This window comes from Gopherus flavomarginatus, chromosome 2 (assembly GCF_025201925.1).
Source record: "Gopherus flavomarginatus isolate rGopFla2 chromosome 2, rGopFla2.mat.asm, whole genome shotgun sequence".
NCBI lineage: Eukaryota > Metazoa > Chordata > Testudines > Testudinidae > Gopherus > Gopherus flavomarginatus.
Genome location: NC_066618.1, coordinates 293,068,133 through 293,089,848, shown reverse-complemented (window position 1 = coordinate 293,089,848; position 21,716 = coordinate 293,068,133). Strand labels below are relative to the sequence as shown.

At 45.9% G+C, this 21,716-nt stretch overlaps 1 protein-coding gene across 2 annotated transcripts in view; it reads left to right on the top strand.

The window, feature by feature from the left end:
• The first annotated feature begins 285 nt into the window (after positions 1–285).
• GPR20 (G protein-coupled receptor 20) overlaps positions 286–21,716 on the top strand; it is a 31,903-nt gene continuing 10,472 nt past the window's right edge. Inside the window, exon 1 of one of the 2 annotated variants that reach the window (XM_050941142.1) lies at positions 286–345. The gene's annotated coding sequence lies outside the window, so the exon portion shown is untranslated. Of the gene's footprint in view, positions 346–16,872; positions 17,017–21,716 lie in introns of those variants that run through there. The other variant, XM_050941141.1, reaches the window with a different exon arrangement.

The following is a 21,716-nucleotide window of genomic DNA, read 5'->3' as shown; positions in this document are numbered from 1 at the left end:
CATAAAAGTCTGCACCGCTCTATATGCAGTGTTCATCTATGTTCAGTACACACACTTGCCCACACACCGTCCCACAGCTGCCTGGCTCCTTCCTAAAGACAGTGATAAAACTATCCCACTTACTCCTCTTTCTCCCCACTCCCCCATCCTAAAATGGCCTGTTACCAAAATGAGCCGGGGATGCTAGAAAAAGGCGCTGACGTCAATGTAAAAGTAAACCAAAGAGGTCTGGTTCCTGTATTACTCTGCAGGGCTCAGCGCTGGGGAGTAACTGCAGTGTCATTCGATTCAAAGATCTGGGAGCAGACTTCAAGATCCGCAGCTGATCTTTCTCATTCAAACAGTGTAAGTACTGTGCTCTCCTCTGCACGGACCTCCCTGAGCAGACAGTCAGTCGGAAGTTCCCTCAGGGAGTTTTATCAATTGCAGTTTAGAAATGAAGTGTGTTAGGCCTGGCGGTTGGTTTATACACGTGTTGGAGGGCATTTAATTCATTTGAAAATCCTTACTAATAAGTCTAGTGTGTCCTGAGCTGGTTTGTTCAATATATGGGAGAGGCAGCAGAACACAAGTAGAAATGGTCCTTAAATTACAGTAAGTCTCAGTCACTGATGGTTTTCTAAACATCAGGGTCATTCTGGAGTTTAACTGGCAGGTATCTGGTTCAAAAATGCAAATGTCATTCTTCAGTTTAGCAAGGGAAAAATCTAGTGTTTTCCATGTTGTTCAATTATATCAGAACTGATTTGTATATAGAAATAAACACGTTATTTATATCTGTCTGCTATATGTGCATGTGTGTCGGTACACACACACAAGCACAGGTGTATCTACAAACATGCTGTGGATAGATGTCTGTTAGCATTTGGTGGTATATGTATAGCTTTACTTGATAGAAGATACCTGTAGATTGTACATGTGTGTATGTATAAATCCAGAACTAGGAGTAATGAGTTTAAATTAAGATAACGAAAACTGAGTCTGAAATCTATCAGGATGAACTTCCTAATGATGGAAGCAGTTAGGATGTGGGAAAGTCTCCCCAGGGTAGAAGCCCCATCACCTGAGACATTCAGAAGTGGACTAGTGAAAGCAAAGGGAAATGTGCTATCAGGACCGATCCTGGTCTAGTTGTGGGATGGGTTGAATGGCCTCCTAGGTCTCTGCAATGTCTGTGATTTGGTTTTTCTGTATCATTACACACCCATTGTGCGCACTGTATAGTTAGTGGGTGGGTGTGTTTAATTGAAAACTGAGTTATCTTTTGGCTCACTGCACACAGTGGTGTTAGCAATGCAAGGCACCTTTTCTTTAAACAATTCTTAAAGACAGACTCTCATTTTTTTCCTTAGCTAAAATCTGGTAGCTTCCTGGAGCTATAGCCGCATTCTTAAAGCAAAAAAATCTACTGTATCAGAAAGCGAAGACAGGATGGCAGTGTGTATATGAAATGTCATATCTCTAATTACATACTAAAGGCAGCATCCCAGCTGAAAATCCAGGTGCAAACACCCCTGGTTTCTGGATATAGATCTAAACTTTGTGGCTTGGGCTCATCGCTAATAAATACATAGCTGTGCAGGACGAGATGGCAACCATGAGCCTATCACGTCTGCATCCGGTCACGTGAAAAATCTGTCCCCTCCAACACTGCCCTCTGAGCAATGGTACTGACATGGGCGGGTCACACTGGGCATAAATGAGGGAAAAGCTGGCCATAGACTGGTAAACTTTTTAGATGAGAATGTTTTAAACTTCTTCTGACAGAAAATAAACCCCTCAGCCAATCCAGGAGAAAAACAACAGAGACAAATTCCCCCCAAGCCCCATAGCATTGCCTCAGCACAACATTAACACCCAATCTCTCAAGCGAGTCAATCCCACTGACTCCACCAACTTTTGCTTTGGTCCATTTCCTCTGTCTCAGTTGGAAAGCCAGGTGTAACACTGACAGACCCTAGTTTTTGGTGGGGGGCGAAATTGAACCCAGGACCTCTGGAGCTTAGTGTGCATGAGCTAAAAGCAATATGGCTGTTAGCTAAGGCAGTAGAGCAGACTCAATCTCTCTCTAAGTGGTCTTGGTGCCACTAGATGGGACAGAGCACTCGCTTTGTACAAAATAACCCCTCCGTAAGCTCTTAGGACACATACTGAGCCATAATCTACCTTGCACTCAGCAGAGTGTAATGGAGCCAAAAGCCCCCAGAAAGCCTTCAGGCACTGAGGGGGCAGGAGAAGGCAGAGGAATGAGACCCTCTGCAGCATGCCCTCCTTGTGTCAAGGGCTGATTTCCAAGCAAAACTCCACCTGGGAGTTGCAGTGGGTCAGACCAGCAATAATACCCCCAATGTGATTGCAACACCACGCACACATAAACAAGGGACAGGACGACAACGCCACTCTCCGCAGCACACGCTTCAGCACCACTGTTCTCTAAAATCCCATTGCAGTCAATGGAGGGTGTGGGGACACGTCTGGTACGCTGATCAGCACAGCAGCTACATTCGACCTGAAGCTACATTTAACAGTTAGCAGCCATAGCCCCTGTCCAGAGAGAGGAACAAACATCTTGGCCTGAGTTTGCAGACGTGAACAGTGATTCTAAGCCCCTCAGTGCTTAGGTGCCCAACTGAAAGGGGCCTGGTTTTCAGATGGTGGATGCTCGGCACTTCCTGAAAATCTCAGAGGTGACTCGTGCAATCCACCCAAAATATCTAGGTACTTTTGAAAATTTAGGCCAGCGATTCTGCATTGTCTTAGCTCTCTTACAAAACTGGAAACGACAGGTTGTTTATACATTGTTTACTCCATGGAGTATTATAAGGCATTGTTGTAAATGCCCACGTGTTTAACAGTTTACGACGCAATTCTCCATGTGGGTGAACATCCTGGGACATTTCTACAGCTCTTTCTTACAAGGGTCCATTGATCCTCCAAAATTCCCTTTGCAAATATTTAAAGACCCCTCCCTCCCTCTTCTTCCTCCATAGACTTTAGTTTTCCTTGCGAGTTTTAGCTGCAGCTCTTTATCATTTCTAGCCAGGACACTATGAATCAGCCAATGGCTTAGGGACTCCAGGCCACACAGCAATGCCTATTAATTCTCCTTGTAGGTAGAGGAGGGACTTCTGATCTAGTTGGTCATAGAGAATGGAAGCAGAAGCTGGGTGGGATCTAACAAGTCCAGAAACGGAAGAGATTGGGTTGAGGTCACGGGCCAAAGACAGAAGTGAGAGAGGTGAGGCCAGAAAGGGAGGAGCCAGAAGAAGAGGAATCATAGGCCAGAAGTGGCTAGGTTTAGCTAGGAACTGACATCAATGGGCATGATGTCACCCACCGGGCTGGTGCCGCTTAGCTACATGATATCTGCTCCTTCTCCTATCTGTGCATCAGTCCAGAGGAGATGTTTACTGTGGTCAGTATACACTAGGATACAAACGCTGCCAAGATCCATTCGTTTTTATTCACTGTTTGTTTATTTAGATCTATAAAAGCCTCACTATGTACCCATTCCATCAGTTAGAAATACGTGACACAAAGGGCTGCTCCTCCCACGTTGACATATCTATTCACTAGCAAACGTAATGGGGGTAATTAAAATAAAGCCTGAGGATAAACCTCTGCCCGCCTTGTCCCCAAAAGAATGGTGACAAGGTGGACTTGGCAGCTTGTCCCAAAGGTTAAAATACCTGGGCTTTGGCAGTGTGTCCCAAAGCCAAATCCCACACATCGAGCATACCCGACAGGCAGCTCCCCAGCCATTTGCGCACTGACTTCGCTAGCCTCTGCAATAGATGTGCTGAGAGGGACAGGGAAAGGGAGTTTACGTGATACACTGAGTGAATGATCCACAAATGGTTTCGTGTGGTGCATGGTTTCAGATCTAAGTCACCATGAGGGAATGAAGCTTTGATCTGCCAGCTAATGTTGATGGGCATCGATCTTAAGTGTCAATGAATCATTCTAAGAACCATGTGGGATGTTTGCTGAAAATCTCCATCTTATCCACATTTGCTGCTGGATAAAACCGGTAGTAAAGTATGAAGCTGTGTTTCTCCTGTGTCATCATTAGTCAGCCAGGCCCTGAGCTCACCATGAGCTCTGTGTGAGTGGAGCTCTGCTCACTGTGGGATTCCCTAGCCCAAGCATGAAGCAGCTGAATGGGTGTTGGTGTGGCTCAGGGAGCTGCTAATGGGGTCCGAGGGCATTTATTCATTCACCTTTCATTCAGAAAGATCTCAAAGGACATCCCACAACTACACTCAAGGTGCGACTGTGATGTCCTAAAGCAGGTTACCTGCATACAGCAGGAGGCAAACTGTGGCCAAAGATACCAGGGCAAACAGTTTCTCATATGAAAAGTATGGCAGTTCTCTAATGGCCATGCACAGAAGACAGGATCTTGGTATTTAAAATGCTCTGTAAAAGAATCCCTCCACCCCGCAACACATACACACACACACACACCCTACCTTTCTGGGATTCAGCCCTGCAGCTCTAGGAAATCTACAAACCCCAGCCCTGCTGCTCACTAGTCCTTACCCAAGAAAGCTTAACAATAGATGACGATTTACAATAGTGGGACTGATATATACTTGGCTACAATGAGATGGCAGATTTTAAAACATGTCGCCTATAGTTCGTTTGTCCTGGAGAAGGAAAGGAGACAAGCGGAAGCACAGTCTATTTTAACAAACCTTGTGTGAGCTGAAAGGTTTTTATAAAGGAGCAACCAAATTTGTCCAAACGAGAAACTTGTCAGTCTGTGGGCATCACCTATGTTACATTATAGTAAAAGGAGTGAATTGCAGCTGCAAAGCTGGGTAGACCAAAGGGGAGCAATACATGCTGGGACCTGTAGTTTCTGCAGGCCATACCTCTGTCATACAGTGTAAGGTGGACACATTCAACTTTGTAGGCACAAAATATTTGGGCCCCAGGCCAGACTCAACTTGATAAACTGAAAAGATTGATTTCTTTCTCTTTCCTGCTTATAATGGCTCAAATTATACTGCTGTCCAAGGCAGCTTGTTACTGTAAAGAGAACATACCCAACAGTAGAAGCCATGCCAAGGGATAATTCAGTGCTACTTCCAGGGCCGGCTCCAGGCACCAGCCGAGCAAGCTTGTGCTCGGGGTGGCAGAGGAGGAGAGAGCCCTGCAGCAAACTCGCCAGGGCAGCCCCGTCCTTCCCTCCCAGCCATCCGGAGTGGCGCAGAGCCCTCCCGGCAGGCGGCACAGCAAGAGGGGCCGTGTGGCGAGCGCCCCGCTGAAGCCCTGGCCACCCCACTTCTTTCTCTCCTCCTTCTCCCTCCCTCTACCCCCTTCTAGACCGGGTGTGCACTGCGCTGCACGTGTGCAGCACAGGGAGCCCCCCTGCACACTGGCTTCGGCCACCCTGCAGGGGTTTTTTTTGTTTTTGGGGGGTTTTTTTGCTTGGGGCGGCAAAAAAGCCAGAGCCGGCCCTAGCTATTTTCTTTCAGTTTCAGACAGAAATGTAAACCCAATTCATGATTAAATCATATTTAATTTGGCCGCTCCAAATAGATGCATGTATATGTGTATGATGAATGTGTGTGTGTGTGCGCGTATACAGACAGATAATAGGCATGTTAAAACTGCTGTATATTCAAACCAAGTGCAAATTGTAAACTGGATCCCCCCATGTCCATTTGGCCAACTAGATTTTGTAACAGATTTGTTGGTCTACTGGTTCCTGGGACCACTCAACCACCAGTTAAAGCCAACAGCCACCAATGGAATCCAACAGAAGGAGGCCAGCTGATTATTCTAATGAAGTGGACTAGCATTTCCATTAGGGAGATCCAACGAGATCGTGTTCGAGGCTTAGTTGGGCAAGAAACAGGATCTGCTTTGGGTTGATGCAGGGCATGTGTCTTGAGCCCTGGCACAGCCCAAGACAAAGCAATGAAACATAATGTAACAAATGGTCATGTAACAACATAATGAGATAAAGCTGCAGAAGTGAATCAAGATTTTACAACACAGGCAGTTTGTACTTAAGTCCCAGCCAAGGAACTCGTTGTGTGTCTATAAAGGAGGCTTGATTGAGGGGCCTGAGTCTTCCAAGAAGATGAATTATGGATGATCTTATGATTTAGTTCTGGCCCTCTCCAAATATTGCCATTAGTTGCCTGCTCTGCAGTGAGTTCAAGGCCTCCTTGGTAATCTGCAGTCAAGAGTTACTCTCTGCTGCTACATCCCTGATGAGGGGGAAATTCCCTTAGATTTTTGGTTAACCAGAGCTACCTCTGAAATAGTAGAATGCAGCAGGGTCACCCCATCCAGCCAATCCCTAGGAAACAGGAACGACAAAGCTGCAATAATTAATAATAATTAATAATGTGTTATTCTAAAGAGAAATCTTTCTGAAGCGGTAACAGTTGAAGGTGCAATGGATTTCAGATATCTGGGAAATTCATGGGGCAGTCACATTTAAGGCATACAAGGTACTGTTATCTTAGCAATAAAAACCACCAATCTTATTATCAGGGCCTGTAGTATTCTGCAGCACTATTTTTTAGAGTTTAAGAATTGTATATTTTTTAATTTTTAACAGTTTTTCTTTTAAAATTCCAATTTCTAATAGAGCTCCCTTCAATCAGATCTCCTAAATCTCCCCTTTCTCCCACAAAAAATCCCTTTTAAATATCAGTGTTTCTGTACCTCTGGTGTTTATAAGGGTTTTTTTGAGCCTGGGGAAACTGAGGCACCAGCCCTGCAATGAGCTAGGTGCAGAGGTCCACTTACCCAGAGCTCACTGTAGGATCACGGCCTGGCTGACTGAAGAACCAAGTTACTATAAAGTCAAGCTATCCTGGAGAACTGCCAGTGCAAAGGAAACAAACCAGGCAATTAATGGAGAGGGAAAAAAAGCAATTATTTTACCAGCTTCTTTCACACACTGCGATTTTACAGCCTCCTCGTGGAGATGGCAGCTGCGGAATTTGCAGAGAAAAATACGATTTTTGAAGATGACAGGGCCCTGTATTTTATGTACTTGGCTTATGTACTTTACAGGCTTTCACCCTAGTATTTATTATTATCCATTCCAATCATGCCTAAAGGCTCCAACTGAGATCAGAACCCTTTGTCCTGTACCCACCCCCAGGGAGAGACAGTCCCTGCCCTGCAGATCTGACAGTCTAAATTGACAAGACAAAGGGTTTGCAGGGAAAGGAAGCATTGACATCACTGTTGTACAGATGAGGCACTGAGGCGCTATCTGAATGACACAAGGCCCCAAAGGCATTCTGGGGCAAAGCCAGCAACTGAAGCCCCCTCTTCTGAATGTTAAGTCAGTGCTTTAACCGTAAGGCCTGGACTTCACTGGGGCTACTCACATTCGTAAGTGGTTTGCTGACTCAGGCCCTAAGGCGGCTGTCCTGCAACTGCCTGTCCAGTCACACACACAAGTTGCACGATCAGGGCCTAGGGATGTATCTGGTTACCTCAGAGGTATTTGTCAATTTTTATTGACAACACCCTTCGAGACAGGGCATGTCCACCGCGTGACCCAGTTCTAGTGCAGGTGCAATCAGATTCTGCGTTGGTAATCTGAAAGTGCGGCAGCTCTTTTTACCTCATTTTTCTTTCTGTCTGTCAAAACACAGAGATAGGTGACTGCATCCTGCTGCAATCTAAGCCATGCTCAAAGCTCCTGGAGCCAGTTCAGCACTGCTCGTTTAACGCTGCCTGCCACGTTTAAACACACATGGGCTCAATTCAAACCTCTGGATCCAAACAACTCTGTTTTTATTGGGCTGTGTCTGAAATGGAAACCCGGATCCTGACCAAATTCTGTAGTTCAAGCCCATCTGTGCATTTACACCACAGCCCCATCCTGTGAACATCTTTGAGGCAGGCAGGACACTTGTCCCTGGAGCAAGGGCAGGAGTTCAGGGCTGGCCCTTCTGTGATGGGTACAGGTCCCCAGTGACAAAGGAGGTCACTTCAGCTCATTTGCACCCTTCTCTCCTGTGGGTGCCCAGGGGACGTTTGGGAGGTGTAAGGAGCAAATGGGTTGAGGAAGGCTGGGCTTCCCGTCACAGGTCTCAGCTGAATCCCAGGTTGTTTTATCGGTTACATTAATGTATTTTCTTGCTGTTCACTGGAGGGCAGGGCCTTGCCAACTGAGACTGTTTTTTTCCTGCGAAGTCATTTCAGCAGCCTCCAGTGCCTTCAACTCATCTGCCGAACCCACAGTTCATCAGGTTTCCCCACTCTCATCATAAAGCTGCCCTCCTCTCTCCCAGCAGACTCTGTGCACACACAGCTCCTGCCTCTGCACCTTCACACTACTCCAGCTAAGCGAATTATCCCACCAAAAAGCTGGGACCTGGGCAGGAGCAGCTTTAAGGGGGCCCAGTGCTGAATTCACAAGTGCATCTGTTATGCAAGGGTGATCCCCTTCCCCACACACACACACACACACACACACACATCCTCCTGCTCAAAATGCAAATATCCCTCTGTGTCTCCCTGACAAACAAGACCAGCAGGAAATCCTTTGCTGGGAATTAAAGAAAGATCCACGTGATACTGCAAAACTGGATGTAGCATTCTTGGCAGTTAGCTTCTTAAGCTTAAAAAAAGAAACAGCTGCTAGTGAGAGCAATGGCCCAGTGACATAACATGGAGCAGTGCCAGAGGAGGGACCTGAGTTCAGACCTGGACCATCAGGGCAGTTCAGAGGCAATATGGTCCCTTCGGAGCAGGAGAGACACTCTCACTGAGATGGGTTGGACACAGCTCTCTTTGGAGCTAACAAAGAGAGGTCAATCAGAAATGTATTATAGTAAAGAACAGTCCTCTAAGGAGTAGTATCCTGACTATCTGCATCACTTAAAGCTGGCATGGACAGACTGTACTGTAGGGAAGAACCCTGAACCAACCTCCTACATGTGGATGAAAAGGGCTTTTAGGTCTGTTCCATCTTCATCTTCCATGATGCTTCAGCCAGAAGGGTGGGTTGTCCTTGGGAAGGAATTAAGACCAGGAAGGTGACTTCAACAAAAAGCCAGCTTTCATTCTATGGGGGTAACAAGCAATAGTCCCTTACTGGTCCATTCAAGCCCTTGGGAATCGGAGCTCTTAGAACATGAGGAAATACTGGAGCCTGTCCATGGAGGCAAGGGTGCTGCTTTCTCAGGAGAAGGAAGGAAAGAAAGAATAGATGTTGCTTGCAGTTTAGGTTCCTTCATCCAGAGGATCCGCCATCCCCAGGAGATGAGAGAGGCAGGGCTGCCCAGAGGGGGGGACAAGTGGGGCAATTTGCCCCAGGCCCCACAGGGGCCCCCACAAGAGTTTTCTGAGGGCCCCAGAGTGGGGTCCTTCACTCGCTCTGGGGGCCCAGGAAAACTTTTGCGGGGCCCGGGCTCCCAGAGCTTCTTCTTCTCTGGGTCTTCAACAGCAATTCGGTGGCAAGGGGGTCCTTCCACTCCAGGACCCACCGTCAAAGTGCTCCGAAGACCCATGGTAGGGGGTCCTTCCTCCCCAGGACCCGCCACCAAAGTGCCGGGTCTTCAGCGGCAATTCGGTGGGGGGAGGGCCCCCGCCGCAGGTCTTCGGGGCACTTTGGCAGCGGATCTCGGAGCGGAAGGACCCCCTGCCACCAAATAACTGCCAAAGCGGGGACCCCCCACCGCCGAAGACCCCAGGCCCCCTGAATCCTCTGGGCAGCCCTGGAGAGAGAAAGGAAGCCCAACTCATCCACAGCTAGAATCTTGTCCTGCTTAAAACAGATAGGTTGGTGGTGAGCTGAGACTTGCTTCTTGGGCAAAACAAGCTCATTTTACTGTTACCTCATCCCCCATCTCCCCCACAACCCCTGTTTGTCTGTTCCACCCACCTGCTCTGTCTTGTTACAAACCCAGGTGTTAAGCTCCCCGGGACAGGGTCCGCCTTTTCCCTGTATTTCTGTAGAACCCTTAGCACAATGGAACTGTGATCTTTGATTGAAGGCCCTTAGTCACCACTGCAATACAAATAACAATGGTTAATGATGATGATGCTCCATAACAGGAGTCAGGAAGGAATATTTCCTCAGTCTGCAGCATGGCTGGCACAGTTGGCCCACTGGGTTATTGTATAGGAAAAGGAGGAGGGTGTTTCCTCCTTCTGAATTCTCAGGTATCAGGCAGCTACTGGAGGCAAGATGCTCACTGGCCTGATCTGGGATGGCTAACCCAAAGAGGCAAACACCATAACTGGCAACGAACCTGAAGCAAATATTTAAGACCCGGATCCAGAATCTGACACACACACCCTCCCCAAATCTGAGGATGTTTGGCTCTAACATGTTGGTTCAGCCCAGGATAGAGCTAGGTGGGAAATATAAAATCTGTGTTTCATTTTAGAATCGGAATCTCTCCCCACCCCAGGAGCTGGTGAGGCTGGCTCCAGGGTTTAGTTCTGAGCCATCTCCAAGCAGAGATGAGCACTAGCCTGACACAGAGGTGTGTGATGTAACCAAAGAGCCACTCCCAGTGGAGGCCACCTCAGCACACCAAGCTCTGGCCTGGCAGGATGCACCATCGTAGTTCACCTTGTAGAACAACAGGTAGAGGACAGGGGAGGTGGAGGTGTAACGAAGGGTAGAGTTTGACTGAGCAGGTCTTGCCACTGTCTGAGCCACCAGCCCTGATGGGTTAGGGGGAGAGGGATAGCTCAGTGGTTTGAGCATTGGCCTGCTAAACCCACGGTTGTGAGCCCAATCCTTGAGGGGGCCATTTAGGGAATCGGGGTAAAAATCTGTCTGGGAATTCGTCCTGCTTTGAGCAGCGGGTTAGACTAGATGACCTCCTGAGGTCCCTTCCAACCCTGATATTCTATGTCTGTTCTGACAGCTGGCCACCAGCTGCTGTACAAGTATTGTACTTCCTGTGGCATGTTAGGTTTAGGGCCGTCATTCAAAATCAAGCGCGAGAGGTTGAGAAGCAGAGCTTGATTTCATGACAGCAGTGAATTGAAACTAAGTTGGGCTCAACAATATTTCAGGGGACCCAAAACATCAGGCCCCATGCAGACTCTTCCTTCCAGCCTTCCTGCACCTATAAACCTGGATTTGCCCCTGGATGGACTCCACTGGCCTTTAAAACCCCATATTCAAGAGCTGTCTGCCTGAGTGATGAATTTTAGCACTTTCACTAATCTGCACTCATTGTGAGCTAACGTCCTCCCTGTCGTAACTCCCCTGGCACCAGTCAGGGACAGGAGGGGTAAATCTGGCCCTTCTCCACTCTTGCATCAGTCTCCCCCTCAGAGAACTGGGCCTAGTTCCCAAGGAGCATGAGCCTCCAAACGAGGGGGTGGGAGAACCAGCCTGAATAAAACGAGAACCCTTCAGAATCCTCACCCAGCACGTGAACAGGGTCCGTGCCAGAGCTGGGAGGAGGAGCCAGGTTTGCTGACTCTCAGGCCCCCCCCCCCCCCAATAACCATTACAGCAAAATAACAGCTGGCAGCTCTCTCAGAGCTGGGCATCCTGTGCTCCATGATCAGTTTGACTCACGTCCCCTCTCCCTTTGCTGCAAGTAGATGGGAGTTAGGTGTTGAGCAGAGGGTATGTTCTATAGTCCACCAGGCTGCCACCTGATGGAATCTCACCCCTTCTCCACTACACTCTGTCCCTCGGATTAGAACTGAAGCCAATGTTTTGCTCAGTGCCCTTTTGAAAATCTTCCCACACTCCTGTCCAAGGCTCGCTCTCCAATCACAGAGCCCTTCTCTGCTGCTGCTGCTGCTGCTGCTGCTGCTGGAGTGGGAGGAAATAAATACATTTCTCTCATCAGCACTGATGTAAACACAATGGGGCCAAAACACTTGACAAAATATTTCCATTATTGCTGCAGGTTCCTCCTTCATGGTTCACAAGGAAGGAAGTTCTTATAAGTTGTGGGCAATGGAAGAAAATCACCCTGTTTTTTTCCCCCTATTGTTTGATGAAGTTGAATACTTTGCAGTTTACCTCCCTTTGCAAAGTGCTTTGAGATCTACAACTGAAAATAGCATTAGCCCCATGTTACAGACGGGGATGGTCAGGGTGGAGCAGCAGTACCGTGACGTGTCCCCAGTCTTCCAGCAAATCAGTGTCAGGGTTCACAACAGAAACTATTGCCAATCCTCCAGATTCTCAGTCCTGTACCAAACTCACTGCGTGGCACTACCATCCCAGCTGTCCAAAAAAATCAAGGGCATGGTCTTTAAGGACTGGTGATTGAGGAACTGCTATATATTGGGGAAGAGGAGTCTCATTTTTTTCTGAACCAGTTTGCACATAAAGAACAGAGAAGCTGCTGCTAGACACACCAGTATCATTCCCACTGTTTGATTTCAACCAATTATTCTTCCCAGAAAAACCCCACTGATCATTTCAGTTTAAACCACAAGGCTGATTCTACTACTGCCTGAGAGCCCTTTAGTGGAGCCGAGGTGCCTCTGGATATGGACTCCTTCCCCTGCCTGACAGAAAGAGGAACACCTTCTTTGATGCTAAACAAGCCCCATGAAATCCAGATCTAACTGTGTGAAAAGTCCAGGAAATGGTCAGATTCAGGATTTTGGAACCTGCGATCCAGATCCAGACTACTGCAAAGTTCATGGGGATTTGATCTAGGGATTGGGTCAGGGGCCATCTCTAACTACAATACAATCTTTCTTTATGTGACGGTATGATCTATGCTACTAATAGAATATAATGTTAAAGAAGTTAATTCATTTTATACTGCTTCTCCAGTGAGAGTGTGTAATTAAGATAATGACACGTCTCATCTGATGTCTCATAGCACTTGGATAAACAGCATTATCCCTATTTTACAGATGGGTAAACTGAGGCACAATACAGTTAAGTGACTCTAGACCCCACGTCTCCTGCCTCTCAGTCCAGTTCCCTATCCTGAATAGCCCACTGTCTCTGATATGTTGTTTTAGGTTTAACTAGTACCTTTTCCCACTTAAACATTTGAATATGCTACACAATACTTGACATCATCGCATATTCATCTGAGCAAGCATGAGAAATTCCAGCCCACAAGTTTGAGTTTTTTTGGTTTTTGAGAAAATTATAAACAACGGTAAATAGGGATATAATGGCCCTGATCCTGCCCTTGAGTTGTGCCTATGCCTCCTGGTAGTCAATGAAAGCTGTGCCTGGGCCAGCATTTGGCTCAGAAACCAGATAGGCCATCTCCACCTTAACTGCAGCTAGGCCTATAGCCATCCATGGGAAACCTGCCTCTCCACACATCATGCTCGGCACAGTCTCACAGACCACTTGAAATGTTCCAGCTGCTGTCACTGTGAATACAGCTCTAAATTCAGCAATGAGGGAGAGTATGTGACAGCAGGGAAAGCTCTCTTTACCCCATGTGCTAGGGATGGGAGTACAGCGGCTGCATGGCATTCAAAGTCACCAGAAGGACAAAGCAGGGAGCCACCCAGTCAATGAGCAGGTGACCAGAACACCGATATCAATAGAGTACCAATATCAAGAGAACACCTTGGGAGAAAATCCCCTCCTTGTCCCTGACGAGGACTTTGGAAAAAATCCCTCCCAGCAGGTTTAACTTGAGATTTACTCTCTAGAGCAAGAGCATGTCTGGAAGGTCTCCATTACGTCCCCATCACAACCTGTGTAGAGGAGAATGAAGTATTTGCTTTGTTTCCATGGGGTCACCCCTTCTCTATTGTACCCTTCATTCCATTGCATGCCAGCATGGAAGATGGAGCCTTGGTAGAGAAGATGGTGGAAGAGTGTGATGTGAGCTCCTGCATTAAGCCAATGATTAGCTGGGAAGAGATGATTCATGGAGCCCTTGCAATAATGCTTGCTTTTAAAGTCCCTAGGATTTCGCAGCACGCAAGTGACATGGGTGTCCAGAAAGAAGGCTGGGCTGGAGCTCAGGAGGAGAAGGCTAACTGGACTGGAAAGCTCCCGAGGTCAGGGAGGATGTTCCAGAAATAGGGCCAGAGAACCTGTTCCTGATTATGGAGAAAACCAAAAATAGACAATTAAAAAATAACACAGAACCACGCAAAGTTCAGCCTACGGCTCCCTGGGAAAGATCCAAGGATGAAAACATTCCAGAAAATGGGGTCAATCTTCTCTAATAACCACTGTCCAATGAGACATTGATGGGCTGAGTTTACCATTGGTCTATTTATGGGCCTGGTCTATAGACCCAAAGCTCAATCTCCCTTGAACGATCCTGTGACTTGCTGATTGGCTGTATCCCAGCCTTCCTCCATTTGTTATATTGTGTGTCTACACATGGTGTACAAATATTGCATTAAGCTGTTTATACCAAAATTCGGCAGCCATTGAAGAAAATGGCTTCGTAATTAATCATATTTGAGACTACATTTTCATGACCGAGGTGATTCCTGCCTCTGCAGCTGTGGATGAAATCCTCGATGGAGGGTGAAATTCTGTCCTGTAGCAGGGGGGTTTGAGGGGTGCCATACACATTCCATGCTCCTGAGCTTAGTGTCCCCACAGCAGCGTGCACAGGGGATGGGTGGGAATGGGGTGGAGGGGGAGGGAGCAGAAGCAATGCCATGTAGATGCTCCTGCCTTTATCAACATTCCCTAGCCCTGCCCAGAGGCTGTATTACAGTCAAAGGGGCTACTGTAGAAGTGTCCATGAAATGACTCTAGACACGGTCTGTGGCTGTCAGGGTTTCATCTCCACTCTGAACTTTAGGGTACAGATGTGGGGACCCACATGAAAGACCCCCCTAAGCTTATTTCTACCAGCATAGGTTAAAACTTCCCAAGGCACAAATTCTTCCTTGTACCTTGGATTAGGTAAATGCTGCCACCACCAAATGATTCAAACAAAGAATCAGGGAAAGGACCACTTGGAGCTCTCCACCCCCTTTCCTGAGGAGGCTTGAGAATAAACAAGATGAGCACAGACCAGCCTTGGGTTTTTAGGATACTAAAAAACCCAATCAGATTCTTAAAAAAACAAAATTTTATGAGAAAGAAAAAAGGTGAAAGGAGTACCTCTGTAAGATTAGAATCGAAGATAATCTCACAGGCAATCCGATTCAAAACACAGAGGATTTCCCTCTAGGCAAAACCTTAAAGTTACAAAAAGAAAAAACAGGGATACACATTCCCCCCAGCACAGAGAAATTCACAAGCCAAAATAAAAGATAATCTAACTCATTTCCTTGCTAAATACTTACTAAGTCTCTAAGAATTGGATTGCTTGCTTCCTTGATCTGTCTCAGGCAAAAGCCACAGGGAACAGACAAAACAAAGCCTTTCTCTCCCGCCTCCCTCATTTGAAAGTATCTTGTCCCTTTATTGGTCCTTTTGGTCAGGCGCCAGCCAGGTTACTTGAGCTCCTTAACCCTTTACAGGTAAGAGGATTTTGTGCCTCTGGCCAGGAGGGATTTTATAGTACTGTATACAGAAAGGTGGTTACCCTTTATATTTATGATAGCAGCCAGTGCCTTGGGAGGCTTGTCTTGCATTGGCCCTGTTTCAGGAAGAAGCTCTTAGTTACTATTATCAATAAAATGTGTTGGATGGTTTGTCTGGTGAGCTCCCTGTGGAAATGGCAGCCTCTCATCTGCTCCATTCAGTGTCAAAGAGGAGTTGCACATTCGCATTTATTTCCCTATCCATTGAGAAATGGGTTTGTTTATTAGCCAGGTCTGACCAATACTCAGAACAGATCATCATAATCCAGCTATCAAACCACTGCTACTGGGACTAATTCTGTGGTGAAACTTCTAACTTCTTTGTGGCCTGTCTGCAATGGGTGCCAATCTGCTCCCTCGCCTTTCAGTATCTGAAAAGCTAGCAGCTGGCTAGCTAAGAGTCTGCAATCATGCTAATCATAGTATTTGAGAGAGTGCCTCTCTTTCGAATATCTCAACTCACTTTATGAACAGTAATTAAACTCATCATTCAGAAGTGTAAACTGATGTGCCGAGATGTTAAGTAGCTTGTCTAAATTTTTGCATATGGGAACAGAACCCAGGAGTCCTGACTGTCTACTGGTCTAACTTATGAGCTACTTGCCACTAGGCAGATAGCTATCTAAACTTCTGTCCACACCATCCTTCCAATGAGTAGGATTTTGAAAAAGAAAGGCATTTACCTATGTTTCTTCTTCCCAAGCCATGGCAAGCAAGTCATCTGGCAATTCAGAATGCCAGCAGATTCCAGAGACTAGTTCGGAAATTATTTATTGTTTGCAATGTGGTAGCACCCAAAATCTGTAAGACACAGCAGTCCCTGTCTAGGCAACTTGATCTCTTTTTGTTCCCCCAATATATCCTCCTCCTACCGTGCCAGGCCATGGTAGAGATTCAGGTTCTGTATCAGAGCTTGGCAGGAACAAAGCAGTATGTCAGATGGTATCTATATTAATGAAAGTGAAAAAGATGGTCTGTAGGAGTGACAGAGCTTCTCGCCTGTCCCCTGAATTCACCAGTGGAGGAGGAAGATCTTGGAGATCTTGGTAAGGGCAATGAGACTAGACAAAGGCAATTTAAAACTTGACTTACACCCTGAAGCAAAAAATATGTCTCCTGATTTCTACCAAGGAGGGGAAGCTCATCTCCCCATGCAGGTAGGAAAGCTACCCATGGCAATAGATGCAGAGATTTATTGAGTAGAGATGCATAGGGATTATTCCATGGGGAAGGTCTTAAATCCTCTCCGACATTTCTAACACTTCATAAATTTCAGGCAGATTTGGGCAAGAAGCCAGATGCTTGCGAAGAAATTCTGAATGCTGAAGGCAAGAAGTGGAATTTTTTTTTTTAGTAAATTTTTTCCTCTTGGTTTCAATGCTATATTTAGAGAGGGTGGGGGGAAGAGAGAGAGAGAGAGTAGGCATTTCTTCATCTTCTGTAGTCACTCCAGTTGCTCTGCTCCTCATAACCGATGCCTCCTTTCCGGATAATGTTCAGTTCCGCCAGGGAATTTTCTTAACCAGGGATCCTGTAAGGGCAAAAGAGGAAAGCAGATCAGAGGTAAGTCACCCTGTCACTTCTGAGGCAGCACATAATAATGACTGCTCTGATGAACAATGGTCAGTTGTTAGCCAGGGAGAATGAGTGAAGTAGTTTCAGAAAAGGTTTGGAGTAAGTGAATCAGCTCTTCTTGGTCACTCAGCAATCGAGTGCTGTGAGTTTGAGAGTCCCATCACAGGCAGCTGTAGCAGACTCAGCTCGTTCATGGATTGGGAGTAGAAGAACAGGTGTAGTGAACACTAAACAGTGGGGTATATAAACTCTCCTGGTCTTGATTTTCCCACTGGAGTAACTCTCTGGTTTTGGTTGAGTCCCTGATTGCCCATGAAGGGGGAATGAGTCCCGGCCAGACTCTGTTCCTGACTGTTCTGTGTGGCCTTGTGCACATCCCCTGAACTTCTCTGCAGCTGAGTTTGTAAAATAATATTACCGGATTTATCTACTTCACAGGGCATTTACCTAATGCACAGTGAGAATTATTTAAGGTTTACAAAGGGCTTTGCATTGCTCGTGTGAAAGGTATCACAGATCTGTCATTGCTTTGGTCTGTATTTTGTTGTTAAAAGTGAATTCTCGTTAAAGTTGGCTTATACGGATTAAAAAGTAGGAAGGCTGTGATGCTCTGTGCCCTTGCTCTTAACACCTGGCACAGAAAGCTAGGCTTGCTGAGGGCTGGAGAACGATGCAGGCCTAAGCTTGATGGCACAGCAGAAAGTGACAGAACCTTTCAGAAAAATGCTGCTTTCCTTCTTTTCATAAAAGGCCTAGGTCACTATTAGAAGAAACACTTCAGCATGGTCACTTGACATGCCCTTTTGCTATGGCTGCTACTAGTGGGAAATTCTGGGTAAAATCCTCCACCCGTTGCTCATTTCAAACCTTTTCCTTGGTGAAGATAAAACTTGCGAAGCCTGTACAGTTGGTCGGAACTGCAGCAAGCCTGGCACGTGTCTAGTGCTAAAATCCTCTGAAACAAGAGATGAAAATTTCACTAAAAAGTGTTGAGACTCAAACATTTGGGAATTCAACCAAGCAAAAGTTTATTTCCTGTGGAATCTTTATTATCGATCTACAGAGAGAGAAATAGGAAGACAGTCCAGTCCAATGGAAAGGACAGTTGATTGGGAGTCATAAAATGTGCAGTTTTTTCCCAGCTGTGCCATTGACCTGCTATGTGCCTCAGTTTCCCAGTCAGTAAAAAGAGGATAAGGGTGCTAACAAAACACTTGGAGATCAAGGGATGAAATTGCTGTATAAGAATGAAGCATTTTGATGAGCATTCAGGAGAAGCAGTGTACACTGTGCCCTCTGCACTTTCACTCAGCGTTTGAACCAAACTCTGGAGTGGCCAATACTGTTCTTTCTATTGGCAATGACTAAAATACAGGAAGCCTATGTGGGGAAGTCATATGTTGGATGACATGCTGATGGAGTGATTCTCAGAGGTCTGCCTTTGTTTGGCACGTAACCCTGGGCTAGAAAGTTAAGGGACCAAACGTAACTCCCTGTTGAAAGGCTCTGCCATTCACATCCCCAGCCAGTTCTGCTCAGGCCTGTAAGAGCAGCCAAGCAGCTGGAGAAAAATAAAGAGAAGAACTTCACCTTAATACACAAATGGCTCATGGCTCAGAGGTCTTTCAGACAAAAGAACGTCCCCTTTCCAAAAGGTATGGTACCGATGTCTTTTGCCTCTTGTAAGGAGTTACTACAGAATAGAGTTAGAGAGAGAGATGATGGACATCATGACATGAGATATATTTCTCGCCCTCCAGTCTGCTCACTAATCCATCTCTAGCAGGTGTACTATTAGCATTCAAAATCTTTGAGCTTCTTTCTGAAAGCAGCCCCTTTTCTAAAATAATAAAGACCCTGTTACAAAAAGGCCTGTCTTCCTCACAGACATGGACTCCCCCCCCCCTCCCCAGTTATGCTGATCCCTTGACAGGGACTGACAGATCTCAGTCCTGGATCAATGAGGTCTGCATTCCCACACAATATCCGATCTAGAGATTAACACTGTGTCCACTAGAGATATGTCATTCCAATGCTTCCCAGTGGTAGATGGCGTTTGTTTCTAGCTCTGGCAGATTGTGAGATATTGAACCTTCAAAATCATAATGGGGGAACTTAATAGATCATTTGTACAGATATGAAAATGTGCTGCTTAACCCAAGGCTTTACAGGAAGAGGGACATACAAAATACCATGGCATCAATAAGATGTCTGAAAAATCTAAACATTTCAGGAGTAACTCTTCTCTAATATGTGGCATACACAAGTCAGTGGTGGCTTGAAGGCTTTATTGGCACTGAGATAGGCGACCTGTGTAATGTAACCATTTCTGATTTATCATAAGAATAAACTCTTAAGAGCACCGACCATTGTGTGTGTATATTTAGTGACAGGCAAGTGACATATTTCTCTCTCTCTCTCTCTCTCTCTCTCTATATATATATATATATATAGGTCTTCTTCTTCCTTCACTTCTACTGGTGTAAATCAGGACTACCGCTGTTGATGTCAGTGAGTTACACCACTGCAAAATAGACATAATGATAGACAAGCCCATGAATATTTCCCAGTATGTGGATTTGTATTTTCACTAGCTTCATTCCATATTTTCCATGCTTGAGCTATGACAGAGCTGGAGGAGTGCAGCTCTTTCTGGGTTTTAAATAGAGAGTCTCCAGAGTGTCTAGCACTGCTGATATTTCGCCAGAGCATCAGCTTCTAGCCTGCTTTCAGAAAGAATGCAGCTGTACCCAACTGGATGGCCCGATTACACTTTAAAAAAATTATTCTGAAAAACTGAATTCGCCTTCTTTTAATTAACAAAAATCCCTTTCGGTCTTCGGCATAACACTAATGGGATGTTAGGATATATAATTGCTGGAACATAGGTATAGTTTTCTGATCGGATGCTCCTGCAATCTGATCCGTGAAGGATCCTGCATCCTTGTGGATCAGATGACAGAATCTAGCTCTGGACTGCCAGCTCTGAGGAGCAGGGACTGTCTACCCCTGCATGCATGTGTAACCCACTGCTCAGTGTGTGTTGGAGGGGCCATGCTGTGCTGATCCACAGAGGCAATGAGTCATTAAAGCCACAATCTACAGAATTTTGGCTCTTTTGTTCAAATTGTAGCAGGTCATGCTTTTAGCTCTGCAGTTCAAACCCCAGTGTGCCAGCAGAGAGAGTGACTAATTTTTTTTTTAATGGCGATATACCTAGCTCATAGAGCTCGAAGGGACCTTGAAAGGTCATCGAGTCCAGTCCCCTGCCTTCACGGCAGGACCAAGTACTGTCCCTAACAGATTTTTGCCCCAGATCCCTAAATGGCCCCCTCAAAGAGTTTAGCAGGCCAATGCTCAAACCATTGACCTATCCCTCTGCAAGGTCCATGAGTACTTCCATTCCAGCCCCCTTTTCAGTTCCTTTCCAATTTCCAAACCTTTTGCCCATCAGAACGAAACTGTCAGGGCCTTGCTTTTTTCCTTAAGATTATTTACATTTGAGCAAAATACTTCCCCATTTATAAAACCCTTGTGACTTTTTTGAAGAGCTCGAAATGCCAATGTACTTGGGAAGCTTGGCAACTGGGGAGAGTTGAATTTGGCATGGAAATAGCCCTAACAGAAAAGAAAGTCATTGGAGTGTTCTGGTTAAAAAAAAAAAAAAGGAGAAGAAGGGGTTGATTTGACTTTGTTATGAAGACTTGAAAATTGTCTTCTCTGCCGATGTAGTAGACAGGGTCTGAGTTTTAAAAAAGAATTGAAATGGCTTTTTTTTAACCAGAGTCCTAGGTGAAAGAACACGCCTGGCTAGAGTTAATGTGGTATGCGTAACCTTAACTGCAGCTTTCTCACTTTACAGAGGTTCATTCTACAAGCCTGACACCCGTGTAACATAGCGTTTTGTATGAGAGAGTGTAATACATGTGAACAAGTGTGAAAAGTGCTTTACTGCCGTTCCTGAGTATCAAAATTCTCCCACCACAGAATGGACACTGAGCCTGGTAAAGGCAATTTTCCCCCATTCACCCCAGCCAACCTGCCTCAACTGTGATACGATAGGGGCCATTTTAGGGATGATTGTGATCAGCCAGGGACAGATTTTTAAAGAGATTCTAGGCACCTAAAGATGCGGCTAGGTGCCTGGCAAGCTTTTCAGAAGCATCTTGGTGTCTAATTCCCATTGGTTTCAATAGGAGTTAAGCACTTTTAAAAATCTCACTGTGTCTATCTGCATCTTTAGGGTCCTAAATACCTTCGGCCACTCTGGTGCGTCCAGACCTTAGAGTCCGCTAAGAATGCCAACAAGGGTGCCACTTAGTGATGGTTCTTTTAGTTATGGGGGTCAATTGTCCCCTAGAGAACCCAGCACATTCCACAAAGCCCATGAGCTTCCCCCAGGTTAGTTTAACTAGTTTCCTTTCTTCTGAACAGTTCTGAACCTAGGGTATTCTGCTGGCAGTCTGCAGCATAGCCATCCTCTTCAAGTTCACTGAGATACACATGGCATAAAAACTGTCCTCTGTGCTCTGTCTACAAAATATACCATATTTGGCCAGTTTGAGCCATAGTTGAGAAAGAACTTGCCAGCACACGGATCTGACCATTTTAAATCGAAAGAGAGCAGGTTTAACCCTTTGTTTATAAATAAGATGATAAATCACTGGAGGAAATTTAAACACAGAGCG